General features: G+C 40.4%; 1 long non-coding RNA gene across 11 annotated transcripts in view; it reads left to right on the top strand.

Annotated features, from left to right (window-relative positions):
• The window catches only part of LOC122161891, a 346,860-nt gene that overhangs the window by 151,898 nt on the left and 179,846 nt on the right, over positions 1-15,116 (top strand). For all 11 annotated transcript variants that reach the window (XR_006169331.1, XR_006169329.1, XR_006169337.1 and 8 more), the window contains one exon: positions 1,613-1,753. This is a non-coding gene — a long non-coding RNA (uncharacterized LOC122161891). The remainder of the gene's footprint in view (positions 1-1,612; positions 1,754-15,116) is intronic.

The raw sequence follows: 15,116 nt of genomic DNA, 5'->3' as shown, positions 1-15,116 counted from the left end.
AGTAAAGCTTTTACATCACCATGAATCTCAAAATCCTTGTTGCATAGGATATATCCTCATCGCGTAGTTTGGAGGAGTGTAGAAGGTGATTTTTGGTCCCTAGAGGCTGTTGTGGAGAAGCAGGGAGCTGAAGGCCCCTCTGTCTAACCGAGCTGAGAGCCAGGCTGGTTTGCAGCCTGGGACAGAATTGCTTCTCCAGCAGCTGAACAGTAAAAGAAAGTGGCTGCAAATACATTTTGCTGCAGGAGTGATTCTCTGTGTTTCTCTCAGAAGAGGCTGGCAGGACGGGGCCTCGGAGAGCATGGGAGAGGAGCTTTAATTCCTGTGTCTTGCTCAGATTTGGTCAGAAACCAGCACTGAGTTGTTCCTCCTGAGCTGGTGTGTGGATATGCTTGGGGCAGAAAGCTGTGCTCTGCAGTGGAGCAGGCAGGTGGCTGTGAGCCTGCTACCTCTGACCTGATGCATAGGACCCCTCGAAGGGGGTGAGAGCCCAACTCCCCATTTTGTGCTTTTGCTCCTGAGTTCTGCATGCATTTGGCTCAACCCGAGGCAATGGACCCTGACACAGAACAGCTCAGAACCGCTTGGCCAAATGATTTGTTCTTTGGTTGCCAGCATCAGTCTGTAAGCTACTTTATGGAGTCAGAAAGAATGAATCCCAAAGCACCTTTGCTTCCCCAAACCAGTCAGGTTTGCTGCAGTTCTCTCGCTTATTCTTTTGGATGGTACTGACAGTGGAAAATGGATTTTTAATTAAAAAGAAAAGGTATTAACAAATACCTCACATCAAAGCAACTGGTCTCTACCCTAACTAACCCAGGCTGCTTGCCCCCGCCAGGCTTCTGGACAAACACACTTCACCACTGTGATCTTAAGAGGCTGTAGTATCTTTCAGACAAGCTCATTCCTTAGACTTAATTAAAACCTAGTTCACTCCTTTATTCAATTTATGAGGCCTAGCCAGTAGGATTAAGCGATTACAGGCAAAAAGCCCCATTTGTGAAACACTCATAAGCTCAAGCTGCTAGACTGCTCAGTTGTACTCCATTAAATTAATAAGGAATGAATAGACTGATCCATTATGAATAAAGCTGTGGGGAGCCTCAGTATTGCCTCAGACTCTCTGCACACTCCTTAGAGAACATTTGTGCAAAATGATTATGTTCATATTCATTCAATTGGAATTCTATAAAAGTGGAATGCATAAATTACTCTAAAGATGGGGAGTTTATCTTAAACATTAACTATGTGTGTGAATTAATAAGACTATTATAAAACCATTAGCATTCAGTGTATTTACCTACGTATGCTGCATACCTAAACTAAATTCAACAATTGTTCCTAATTGCTATTCTTGTTGTGTGATCAAGCTGTGGCTCATTTTCCCTTGTAGTTCTAATATTTATGAATTAGATTTTCTTTCAAAACTTCTGAATGCACCTTTCCTGCCCAGGCTTTCATTTGCTCCTAAGTTTTTCAGAATGTCATAAAATGCTGGACTGGATCGTATTGATAAACAGAAGATCAAAAGATGCATGCATGCAGATGTGTTAAAGGACAACACTGAATAGTGAATATGCATGCTCAAAACAAAACCTTTGTCTTTTATAAGGCACCAGATGGGCAAGAAGGCTACAGCTTCTGCAGGACCCGGAAGAAATGTCCAGATCCAGAGGGTGAGGAATTCATCCACCAGCCTCTGTCAGGTTGTGAATGTGCAGTCTGTTTCTTCTGGAAGAGCCCCAAGTGACAGGTAAGAAAAGGAACACAAAAACACAAAACAAAAGTAGGGTGGGTTGGTTAAAAAGAAAGCACAACAGTTTTTAGAGATTAATCCAGGTGTGTGTGATGATAAGTAGGAGTGTGCTGCAGGAGGAGGGAAGGGCTCAGGGCTGAGCTGCCTGGGGGAGATGCTTTGAGCAGATGACTTCTCCTCCTGTCGTTTTTCTTCCTTTCTGCCTTTTGAGATTCGCTCTGTTGGTGCAGGTGAAGTAGTGGATCCTGTGGGATTAGTGAGTTGATTTGCCAGGAGTCAGGCTGAAGCCAAAAGCCCTGCATTGCTAGGACTGATTCAGTATGTGAAATGGCAGTGAGGGATACCTAAGCATGGTATTATTTTCAATGCTGTTCCTGAGCAGAGCAAGGAAGTTGCGTGTTAACATAGGTTAGCTAGCACATCTGACCTTCATTGTTCCCAGTGGAAGCAGTGACAATCTATTAGTCCTCCACAAGGAATATCACTGTCTCACAGCAGCTCTGAAAATCCCCCCAGGACACTCCTGGAACAACAATAATTCAGCAAGAGTTCACACAACTTTAGGGCTCTGCGAAATGTTTGTAACAAATCTCGCCTGGATTGAGAGGGGGATGTGGTAGGAAGGGGGGGAAGGGATCTGTTTGAGAGGAGGCACAAACATTTCTAACAAGGCTGACCAGGTGGGAGTTTTGCAGTAGGAAAATTGTGCTTATGCTCTTGACATGAAATAGCCAAATAGATAAAAGAAGGCAGAAATCAGGTTTTTAGCCTAATCTTGCTTCTGAAGTAGAGTATCAACCTCAAAATCTGCATTTTAAAATGAAAGATGAAGAATTTAAGCTAGAAACTAGGAAGGCAAGAAAGAGCCAGCTGAGTTCTCAGGAAATGGAGTGATAGAGTTTTAATACAGCATGTAGAAAGACTATTTGCATCAAGGTATGATTGCTCTTGATACCAAAATAATACTGTGTATGGATAAGTAAACTTGTAGAAGATTTTGACGCATGAAATGTCTGCTGAGATCTTTTCACCAATGTGCTTATGGAATAAAAGGGTATGAGTAAAGAAATTCTTAGGTTGGCTACTGGGTTGCTTAGACTTTATCTTCTCATCTTCAGTTACGATATCCTTTAGAACACATTCTGTCTTTTAAATATTCCTATATCCTTTAGCATGTAGCACGCTTGCGTTTTGTGTCCTAAACTGGAGCACAGGCTATTAGTGCTTGCAGTGGGGAGACAGATGCCTCGATGTGGGTGTCCTGATCCAGCACTTTGGGATTAAGTAGAGATACAGCGTGGTCTGTGTTCAGGGCTAACCTCTAACTTGCTGTTTTGGAGATCTTTCGATTGGGAGGCCTATCTCAAGGCGCAGAGTTACTTGATGTCACTGGGGCCTCTGGGTGGCTTAATCCAGGCTTGATAGGATTAATAAACGAATTCTTGACTGAGCCTGCGTGTGAAGGCTATTGGAGAAAGGCTTATTCTTTGGCCCAACTCCAGGAGAAACTAATCATCATGAACTTCATGCAGATTTACGATTATTCTTGCTATAGAAAGGGTTCGGCCAGCACACTGGCAATAATGAAAAGACTGCAGAAAAGAACAAAGCCAAACATACACAGGACAAACATGGTATATAGGTTTGTTTCCTTGAAATCCTTTGGATTTTCACGGAGAACTGATGTAGGAGTGCTATCATGTATTAAACCTGATAGAATCGTTATGCTCATCTCGACTCCAGGAGACAGAAATATCATGCAGCATTATTTTTTCAAGAGAGATGATATCACTAAATGAAGTGATAAGAAAGAAAGTTACTGTAGTAGTATGAAATATGTCCACTGGCTGCCATCAGCACAGTAATCTTTTATGTTCAAACTATTACTCAAAGTACGGATTATTCAAATGCTGTTCTTCTGTGACATTCTTTTGGATGATCTCTGGGTGCCTGTACAAGTCAGGGAAAAGAATGCTATCATTTCTGGTTGCTCCTTAAAAAAGTGGTAGTGACATAATGTATCTATTACATTTCAGTACACACATCTATATACATATTGGAAATACAGTATTATAGAAAGGATTTTAAAAGATGCTATTTAATTATCAAATTTCTAATTTAAAAAAAAATGAAAAACTCACCCAGAATTTTAAGCTTTCTTCTTTTTCTTTCCTTTTTTTTTTTCCTTTTCTTTTTCATTTTTGTTACTTAAAGAGGGTTGGAAAAGGTTTTGCAATCTATTTTCAACACTGGGTTTTTAGGTATGCATGGATTTGTTAGATTATCTCCTACTTGTGGGATTTTCTTAAATAAGGCTGTGGAAGAGTCATTAACATGAAAACCAAAGCTCTTTCACTTTGGTTGCAAGCTTTTTGCTTTTTTTTTCCTTCAGTACTAAATTTTTCACATTAAAACATGATTTTCCTGCCTCTTACACAAAAAGGACATAGTGGGTGGACAGAGGCTGTAGAATTCTTTATTTACAGCAGCAGACCAGTGGTTTATAAGATCCAGTGTCTATCTCAAAAGAAGATTAAAATCACTTGGCCAGCCAGGCAGCACAAGATGGCAACAATTCTTCTGTGATCCTTGCAAGTGATTAGTGTATTTCTAGTACCATGGGGACTGTTAATCCTTGTGACTTAAACTAAGTAGTGTAACTACAGATGTTACTACTTTGTAGATTCTGCATTATTTGGATCTCATTAATGTGTGACATGGTTTATGAGCTACATGATATGTGGTGTGTGAATGGGTATACAAGGACGGGGTGCCTCCCACTTGGGGGGCTGTATAAAGGCTGATTTCATTTTGTGTACATGCTGTATGGGTGAGCATAAATCTTAACTCTGGAGAGTCAAGAAACTGCTCACTACTTCCCTGTCCTTGCCTGAGAGGCTAAATGGAATGCATGGTTAAAGCACAGCAGGAGCTGAGAATATGTTACTAGGTTATCCTATTTATTGGAAGACACCAATGTGGTCATGCTCTGGGCACAGGGCATCCCTTCTCTCCTGCAAAAGCACTTGTACCAGTGCTGATAGGGGATACTGCATTCTGTGTACTCCTAAGTATTTGTGATGATACTGAATAACAACAGGTTGAGGGGAAGTTGCTTACTAATGCACAGTGGAAGAGGGTGGGGTCATCTTAAAACAAGGTAACCAGGACTCTCCACCCTGTGTTCAGTGAGATGCTACCATGACGTGCCTGTTAGGCTTTGTACTGCTTGTGCCTCCTTGTTCTCCCTTACACTGACACCTGGGGCAAGTCTCCAGGTCTCAGTTCTGTTTGATTGAGATTGAAAATAGCAATTTAATTTAATTCCTCCGCTGTAGACAGCATGGTAGTAGACAGCATGGTAGTATTGATGATCCTGTCCTGGATATCATTTCTCCTTGACGTGAAGTCTAATATCTTTGAAAGACAGATTTGATAAATGATGACAGCAGATACCATGGATAATACCCACATGAGTATATATGTTCCAGAATATCGTTTTTCACACGTTTTGCTGATATTTATGAATTTTGTGTGCTCAGAACCACTACTAGCACTATGACATGGAGACGTAAGCAGCCACTGTATGTGGAAATGATGAGTTGTTTCCTCTTATGTTCTAGATAGGTGTTTGCTTGACAGCTTTTCATGGGAAATGAAGCAAGGAGATGTTCCTAGTGGTGAGAGAAAGAGAAAGGTGTCACCTCCTGTAACCTTTTTGGGCACTGTGGATCACTTGTTTTTCTTAAGATGCTGTGGTAATACATTCCTGTTCATCTTTCATGAAGGGATTCCTTCCTTGTCTCAGTGAAGCAACAGGTAATGATATGGATGCACTTAATATATTTGATTTGCCTTCAGATATTCACATTCCAGCATAAACATATCATATAGCTATCTTCCCCCTTGAAAACAAGCAGAATATCAAAAAATAGCACCACCCATGTGTTTACATCACAGGAGTCATAATGAGGAAACTTCAGTAGTAACGTTTGCTTTCTGAGACGTATGCATTTAAGTATATTATTAGTCTGGAATCTATGGGAGGCATAGAAGCTCCAATCTAGTGGGATGAGCCCGTTTCCTAATGATGATCCTTGGAGTGCAGTCTGAAATTGAGATGGAAGAAGATGTATTTAGGGTGCAAGGAGGCAGTATGGTTGTCCCAGGAGCTGGCACTGTTTTCTTTGTAACATTCACCATAGCGCTTGCTGAAAAACGGATCAGCGGGAAGAGGGTATTGACCCCTTTGATTCGAAAGTGGGTCCTGAATGGGTCTTCTGATAGATTGAATACTCTGTTAAAAAGTAATTCCCGTGAAAGCATAATGCTGCCAAGGTAGAGAGAGGGATAAAGGTCGACTTGGTAATAAATGATAGATATATAATAGTCTAGGAAGATGTGCTAAGATTTTCCAAAGTTTGAAGGGGGATAAATGGTCTGTTAGGTAATTTTCCATTTGTTGTAATATCTTGCCTTTTTTTTTTTTTCTTTTTTTTTTTTTTTTTGCCTATTTGCCCTCTCTTTACGTGTTACATTTTGGCCAATTTCCCTGAAAAGCTTGATAGAGACTCATTATGTACTACAGGATTGCAAACAGAATAACCATATAACAATGACTTTCCAGTTTCCATTGCATCTCACTCTGACTCCCTGCAGTACCAGTGGGATTAGGCTTGGTACCATGCCATGCCAGTCCCAGTATGCTGCTGTTCTGTTGTCGCATGCTGTATAGTGGATCAGTGGATGAAGCTACACTATCTCTTCTGGTCTGCAAGCATGTAATTCCGAAGAGCAGTATCCCCCAAAGGATAATAAGCTCTTTAATAACAGTAATGTAGCAACCACAATCATGAAAAAAGTGATTATATTCTACATAAAAATATAAAAGCTCATTTGATTCTGAGGTCCCCAGTGGCACATTACCTGGACTTTTATTTAAAATATAACATCTCTTACTTATATCTTATTCAGGTCCTTTGTTAACACTAATATAAAACTCCAGTAAAATCGTCATTGGAGGAATTTAATAAGGAGTGGGTATGGCTCAGCAATGCTGCTAGTTCTGAGTCCTTTCATGAATCTTATCTGGAAAATCATGAGACTCTCTGCTTGAGTGGTATTACTGAACCCCACTTTGCATACGCAAATATAGAGAGGGCAGATAAGATGATCCCTTCTTTAAAAGCAGGGCTATTTCCTCTCCTAAAATGGGAATGCTTCTACAAGCACATTTCATGAAATGTGAAAGTCCCTTCTTGTTTATTGGCTTGCTCTTAATTCATGATGATTTCTCTATTCATCAAATCCAGACTAGCTCTAGGAATCTAGAATGACACCAGGGGATTTTCTTCCACATATCCATCTGAGGATCTGAGAGACGAAGCTAGCCAAACCCTACTCTATAGATCGTCTTATTGTAATTCTATCCAACATGGGTAGTAAAGCAGCCTGCTAAATATTACTTGCCTCCCAGTATAGACAGTATGGAAGTTCTTGAGCCTGTGGGTAGACATCAAAAGAATCTGAATTCCAGCAGCAAATTTTTGCTCCATCCCTTGTAATCAGTACAGTTGAACAGAAATACATTCAGACTTTTTCTGTTTTGTCCTTCTTCTGTCAGTACCACGTTATTTCCTATCGAAGGCTCTAGGCTTTCCGTCGCATCACCGAGGAGTGGCTCCCCATGCTGTAACTAAGAACACGTGGCAAGCCAATAGCCATCAGCCAGAACAATGGCACGGATCAGTTCTAGAAAGGCCAAATGGCCAAAATAGTGAATGGAAAGATGGAGATTTTAATAGGAGATGTATGTAGGAGGTGAAATCAGAGACAGAGCAGAAGATAAGGAAGTTAGCAAGTAAGTGGCACAAACAAATCTCCTTGTGAGCTTTAACAAGGGTGTTGTGGTGAGCTTTGAGGCTGTGGTGTAAAATAAGCTTCTTTATACCAAAACTTTGAGTGGCCCTGGTAGGCCAGAGGCCTACCTTCCTTTCTTGGTGTGCTAATTGTCTTCTGTCTACTGGAAGCAAGCTAATTGAGGTAAAGAAACATGTTGCTTCTTGTTTTGCAAGTATATGCATACAGTGAAAGTCATGCTGGGAGCTCCCTTAGAATGTTGTGTGGCTGTTAAGCATCATCTGTCACTACCCCCTGCGTGATATATTCCCCCCAGCAGCTGCTGCACACACTGAGTATTTCATCTATGTCGGTTGCTCTGAAAATGATGCCTCCTACATACAGCTCCTCTTGTATGTCGTAACCTTTTCTAACCCTGTTCTTTTTGCCATTCTGTGATCCAGTTCTTGTCTCATTAGAGAAGTATGGTCAGTGATGGCTCTAAGGCAGGGATCGCCTCTTTGTCATGTATGCCTGTAGGCATGTAATCCAACAGGACTGGTATTTCTAGGTGTTAAAGTGAGACAAATATATAATAGTAATCAAGGTAATAAGGCTGCCTGAAATGAATGTCATAAAAGATTGTGTCTTGCAAAGCTTTCTCATCTTCTCCTCCATGGAGCTGACTGCAGCATCAACCAAGATTTTAAAACGCCTTCGTTTTTGAAGTGATGAGGCTTTAAAAAATAATACTGCATGGGTAGCCCTAGTGAATAGGAGTTGAGGGAGATGCATGCTACCATGCTCATTCTCTTACTAGTCATTGAGTGGAAATGTTCACAAAAGGAATAAAGAGTACATTTGCCTTGTTAATACAATTTGTATTACATATTCATAAACCATTTTATAAAGCTCCCAAGGAAAAATTCAATTGTACTGAAAGCACATAATGGTAGAGCGGCCATACAGAAAACAGGCAGCATGTTACAGAATTAACTGCACAATGAATGAAATGCTATGTCTATAATAAACTCATTCAGATATAAATTATGGGAGAGAAGATGAAATGTTTGTTAAGCAATAAAGCTTGCAACCGTACATGTGAAATTGAATGGGATTTATCATAAAATATTATGGAGGATACCGGCTGAATATGTGTTACAAATTGACTGAATTAAAAATAATCCAAGGAAAGCAAGCTTTTGGGAGACTGAAAATTTTAGGAAATGAGTTCATAAGCTTTTTAGCTCTGACCTGAAGTCCCTTGGTGCCAAGAAAAAGAGAGGCAAGAAAATAAGAACAGAATAACTTCTTAGAGGACCACAGTTATGTTGTCTTAATTTTAACCTCCTAAATTTTGTCAAATAATCAGACTCCCTGTTGAGCAAACAGCATCTTGCTGGAGTGGAGGGTAGGGAATTTGGCCCACCACTGTTTGGTTAGTATGATTTACAGTGGAAGTCTTTTTTTCCCCTGAACTGTTTATCTCAGTAAGGCCGTTGTACTGAGGGCAGGATAGATGATATTTTGGTTGGACCTTAAAGAGATATGCGGTATGTTTTCCCAAAAGACCTTACCAGATATCTCAGTACAAACAACAGAGTTGCTAAAGAACACATTCTGAGGGATCCCATACCAAGCACCACTGAACTGCACTTCTCAAAGTTACTCAGCCTATGCTTTAGCTTTTTACTTCCAAAAATTGAAAATATTTAGGTTTTTTTTATGACATGATGGAAGTACTGTTTTTATGAACAAAAAAAGTATTCACAGGATCCTTAGAATTAAATTTAAAATTCAAACGATGTGTGTGAGATATGGGGATAAAAAGAGGACAGGATAATTTCTGACCACAGTTAACATTTATAGCTATGGAAACATCAGATAACCCAAGAAAAAGAGAAATCAGAGCTGTACAGTTGGTGCCTGGGAGAGTTAGAAGCATTGTCCCATTTCTCAAGCTTACCTTGATGCCTTACAGGGCTTTTTCAAGCAGTGCATTATGGACGTTTCTCTAAGTAGTTAAACGTGTACAGAGAAGGATCTTGCAGGCATTGGATGCAGAGATAAACCAAGCCAAGCAGCAGGCATGGTCCTTATGTGCCTGCTCACGCTGGGATTGCTGCTTCTGCAGGAGCTCATCAGCGCTGGTCAGACCAAAGGGATAAACACCTCACTTCCCCTCAGTTAACACTCTGACTAACCCATGGGTTTCATTTAATCTCACTGACTGTGCAGCCTAACAGAACCCTTTGTATTTTGTCATTGCTTGCTTTGTAAAAAAATAAAGGGATTCCCCTCATCAGAGTCACACATAGAAAGCTCTTGGAGTTGTTATCCAGCAGCATTTTAATTTCAAGAGGCAAAGCTGAGCCTTTGCAGGATGGGAGCTGCAGGACCATTATAGCAGGGCTAAATATAAATGAGTGAGGAGAAATTAGCTGAAGTGGACTCCATTTTGTTTCCCTGCCAAATGGATGTACTTACCCAGGTGTAAGATATTCTGTGGATATTTTTGTTCCTTTTTTTTTCACTGGAAAAACCGTGCTGAGTGCAAACATCCATTGGCCTCCCCCAGTGTATCCAGGGCTGGTAACATTGCCCTTTTAAGAAATGTGGCACGTGCCCAGCACTTTTGGACTGAATTTTATTCAAAGGAATCAGGCTATGAAAACTCTCTTCCCTTCAGAGGAAGAAAGGCCTGTTAACTTGTCAGTCTGCATCTGAAATGCCAAGGGTTCAAAGCTGCTCATCAGTGCTGGTTGACATTCCCCTTTAGTGCCTTTGGAAGTATCGAGTTTGCAGTTATTGACTGCATTGCTGAGTTATCTGTTGTATAAGCACAATTTCCATAAGGGACATAAGGCAGGGGACGTGTTCACTATGCATTTTAAGACATGGTTGATTAGATTTTCTCATTTCTGTGTTGTTTTTTGTTTGTTTGTTTTTTTCCTCTAAACATATTTCTCTCAGACTTAAACTGTAAATTGTAACGATGTCATTGATTGTGACCTGTTCACAGAGTGATAGCATCCCTTTGCCTTTTTTTTTTTTTTCTCTTAATGATCTGCTCAGAGGTGTGGAAAGAAGTAGGGGAGGTGAAATACCTTAGTCCCCTAGAGATAAAGGCTTTCCATCCGGGATCAGCAATGTGACAGTGGGGGATCCATTAGCACTGTAACAGAGCAGGCAGATCCACTGAACAAGCATTTCAACAAGAGGCTCAGGACTTCCCATCTATACTTTAATATTCAAATACTTTGTTTTTCTTTGATTAGTGACAGAATTCCCATGCAATCTGAATACACCTGGGTGAGAATTCTCTGGGAGCTCAAGAATTGTAAAGTTGGTTGAGGGGAGAAACATGCCATGTATAAACTGCCCTGGGCAAAGAAAATGCATCAAGTTTTGAAATGCGGCAAGCAGGCAGTTCAACAGAAGGTGAATTGTGGACAGAAACACGACATTCACTTGGTACAACAACAGCAAGGATGTCTCATTTAATCCTGTCTTTTTACCGTTTACATTATTGCAAGTGAAGCAGCAACATCTCTCAATAAGGGAAATCTTGTTCTTAGATACATGTGCATAATTATGAATGACCCTTTAGATCTGGGAGAGAATTGATTTTGCTCTTAGGGCAGGGTCTTACCCAATTTGTTTTACGTGCTCAACAGTTATTATTTATGTGGGCCGATTGCAGGGATTAACTGTTAGTGGTAGATCTTCTAGGAAATATGTCAAAGTTAAAAAAAAAATAAAAAGGAATTAATATGAACATTTGTATTTTATTTTTTTTTTTCCTAATCAGATACATGTTTTAGTAGGTCTTGCTAAAGTGGCAAAATCTACCCATTAGGATGAAATTGATGTGAAAGGTTTATTAAGAAAAGCAACTTAACAAATCCTTCATACACAAGGGAATATTACAGTGGGTAAACTAATCTGGAAAAATTAAAATCATCCTCCAACAGCAATTTGGCTTTTGCAAGAAGCACAAATCTAAGCGAAACCTTCTTCTAAGGTAATATTACTGTGATATTCTGATATTCTGAAACAGATCTCATCTTGTGGGATTGCTGGGTTTTGTGACACACCATAATAGGAGGTCAGAGGACTATTATGACACATGTATAATGCCCATTTAGCAGATGGGAGAAACAGGGAGTGCTCAAGCTAGTGTATCCAGTAATTTTAGGTGCTGTGATTAAATGCTGAGCCTGGCATCTCTGGAATAGCATCCGCTGGGCCCAGGAGGAGCTCTCAGCTTTCTGACTCAGATGGAAGAGTGCTTTGTGTCTTCCTAAACGAAGGTCCAGATCCTGGTCTGGATGGCTGACAGTGATGTGCTGTGTGCCAGACTCTCCCTCGGGCTTTATGAGAAGCGGTAGGTACGGTGCGCCTACATGTCTCTACTTGTTTATGCAAAAAAAATTGGCTCCCAAAATTAGCGAGTGCTTTTCAAGAATTTTGTCCAAACAGTTTGCTGCAGTGAGTCAGTAGCAGAGGTATGAACAGAGCCCAGGGCTCCTCACTTCTGGCCCCGTGCACTAACCACTGAGACCATTTACTTTTCTAGCCAGGGCCAGAGAAAAGATGTGAAAATACCACAGGCAAAATTTGTTTTTTGCAATTTTTCCACTCCGTTTTGCAGACTCAGGAGATTTGGTTAGCTTTCCATGTTGAGCAAGAGTATAATATTGGCTCTGCTGTGGAGTTTTGCACTTCTAGGTGTATGGAAGATGACTCTTCCCTCTTGCTTTCTCAACTGTGAACTCTGCGTGAAGGGGAGTGGAGATGTATGTTGGGTTCTTTGGCAATGAGTACAGAAGAATAGTTGAACAAGCAGAACTCAGCCATTGGGGCATGGTACGTGTGATGGGAATGCTCAGTGGCCTCAAAGATTCAGTTGCAAAGAGAATGGAGGATGGGGAGAACAGGAGGCCAGGAAGAGCCCATGGTTGGCAGCCCTGCTCCATTCTGCTGATTGCATCTTCTGGTGATCCAGTCTGGAAATCAGCAGGCCAGTGGTGCCCCGTCATTAAGGAAAGGCATGTCTGTAATTAATGGCAAAGGGCCTGATACAATAAAAGGCATGTCTGCCTTCTGCACTGTGTAGCCCGCATAGGGCTGCAAAAGACGCCAAAGAAAATCAATGTTAAGCAGCTTGTATGGATCTGTGCAGACCTATACAGTGCCAAAGTCCAGACATATTTCTCATCGAGCTGAGTCCTCATATGTTTTATTTATAATTTAATGCTAAAATTTATGAAGGAGATGCATGGCAGAGGGAGAGCCCATAACCTTGTCATTTCTTTTCTTAAAGCAGCAGCTACTAGATCTCGGAAAGAATTACGTCCTCCTTCCCTCTGAATCCCCATCATAAAATGTAACACGGTAGAAATTCTTTTCCCCCTGCGTCTGTTCTCACTGAACTGGCTGTACAGCTGAGTTGCCCCTTGCGTGTCAGGCAGCAAGTTGTTATCGAAATCACTGACTGCCAATCACTTGCTCTAAACTAAATCACTGCAAATGTTATTCATCAAGCATGCCATGTTACATTACAGGCTTCTGTAACTCACACACTTTAAGGTATGAAAGAAATTAATTTCCTGTATTATTTTCCATGAAAACAAATAAACAGCGCTGGGTGCCTCTTTAAAGTCAACTGAAAGATTGATTTTAATTCAAATTATGTTTCACAATAGATTGGGCGCTCACCACTGGGATGAAGTGTCACCAATGGTGACACTTCAGATGTGGATACTGTAATTTCAGAATGCCACATGCTTTAAACATTTGTACCGGAATTTAAACCATTGCTATAAGATAATAGAAAGAGTCTGCCTTAGAATGTGTACAATACAACAGCAGCATTCACAACCCTGTTTGAAATGGGGAAGGATTACAGAATGCAGTACTTAGAGGGAGATCAACACTGCAGACCTGGCAGAGTTTGATTGAATTGCACTTAAAAGCTGAAAGTGAAGAGGCTGCCAGGGAAAGAGTACAGGTTCCTGCAGTGAAGAAGACCTAGCGACAAGAGAACCTCAAAATGTTTTGTTCTGGTAAGTTGCCAAGAACAGGTAGGAGTCCAAAACTCACATAACACTCCTGGGTAAGCATCCAAAAGTCGCATGTATTTCTGTGTTTGTGTGGATTACCCAAACAGCCTGGGTCAGCAGAATCTGAGCTAGAAGTCTCAGGGAAAGGGCTGTCACATGAGATGCCTGGTTAAGTTCTGTTAAATGGTTAAATATTATCACTTTTATAAGTGAAAGAAGAAATTCCACATCATCCAAAACATTTCTCTTTTTTTTTTTTTTTTAGCAAAAACATTTGTTTCCTCTTTTTGTTCCCCCTTTTTTGTACCATAAATGTGTCAGTTGTTTGAAAGATGGGGCTGCCCTTATAAATGTATCGAAGATAAGGTAGGTTGTAAAGGATTCAGGTTCATGAACTGTGTTTGTACAGTCTATTGTTTAGTACTCATGAATAATTGATTCTTGTCCTTCCTGCACAAATATTCAGTCAGATACCATTCAAATTGATAGCAGGTGTCTGATCTAGGAAAAAATGGCTGCGTTCTTAAAATGAGATGTGACTGTAATACAACACAACTTTGGCAGTGGAGTGGCAGAGGAGTGTCACACATTTCAGACAGGACATTTTGAGAGAGGGAGTTTCCAAGTGAAACACCATAGAGTGTAACTGTCTGACATACTTTGGGTAAGTAACCATCCCAAAGCACATTTATTACATGTTATAATTAGGTATGTATGTATGAAATGGAGAATAGATACTTAGAAAAATACTTATTCCAATATGAGGTTACATTACAGAAAGAGAAAATGGGGTTGTATGTATACAACATACAACAACAAGAATCCATAGGATTCTTACATTCCCAATATTAAAAACCTGCCTATGATTTCCTCAGACCATGTGATGACCAGGAGACATAGAATAATTGCATTATGTGATATATTATTTAAGATCCAGTAAGAAGGTGCCAGTTTCTTAAAGCACAGATTCTTTTCAGATGAGTTACAGCTTTCCTCTACTGGAAGCTTCCTATAAGTCAGCTTATACTAAAGCAAAAAAAAAAGTGCATAGAAACAGAGCAGGGTGTAGGACCTACCAGTGTATCCTTGAGTCTTGGAGCAGTGCTCATTTCTTGCTCAGAGAGGTTTCTTGATGAGAGCAAAGTTATGCCTGAGCATAGATGTATAACTAGAATTTTGCTCCCAGGCACATGAAAATAAATCTGAGAAGTCAGAGGTCCAGTGTGCTCCCACTGAAGCAAACTCAAGTTTGGTCATTGAATTAACCAAGAGAAAAATCATGTCTTAGTTGGTAGTGTGAAATACTGAGTATTTTCTGTGTGTAATTTATGATATTAGTAGGAACTCTTTGGAACAGATGTTGAGCAAATGTTTAAATATATATGTATATATGCCTCTTAATTCTGATTCACTGTTACCCAGTGCATGGGTTTCCTTTCATTCTGCAAGGTTATTTG

The sequence above is a fragment of the Centrocercus urophasianus genome, unplaced genomic scaffold (genome assembly GCF_019232065.1).
Source record: "Centrocercus urophasianus isolate 14NV4802_14NV808 unplaced genomic scaffold, USGS_Curo_1.0 seq_2, whole genome shotgun sequence".
In the NCBI taxonomy this organism is placed as follows: domain Eukaryota; kingdom Metazoa; phylum Chordata; class Aves; order Galliformes; family Phasianidae; genus Centrocercus; species Centrocercus urophasianus.
This window is presented reverse-complemented; position numbering and strand designations above follow the sequence as displayed.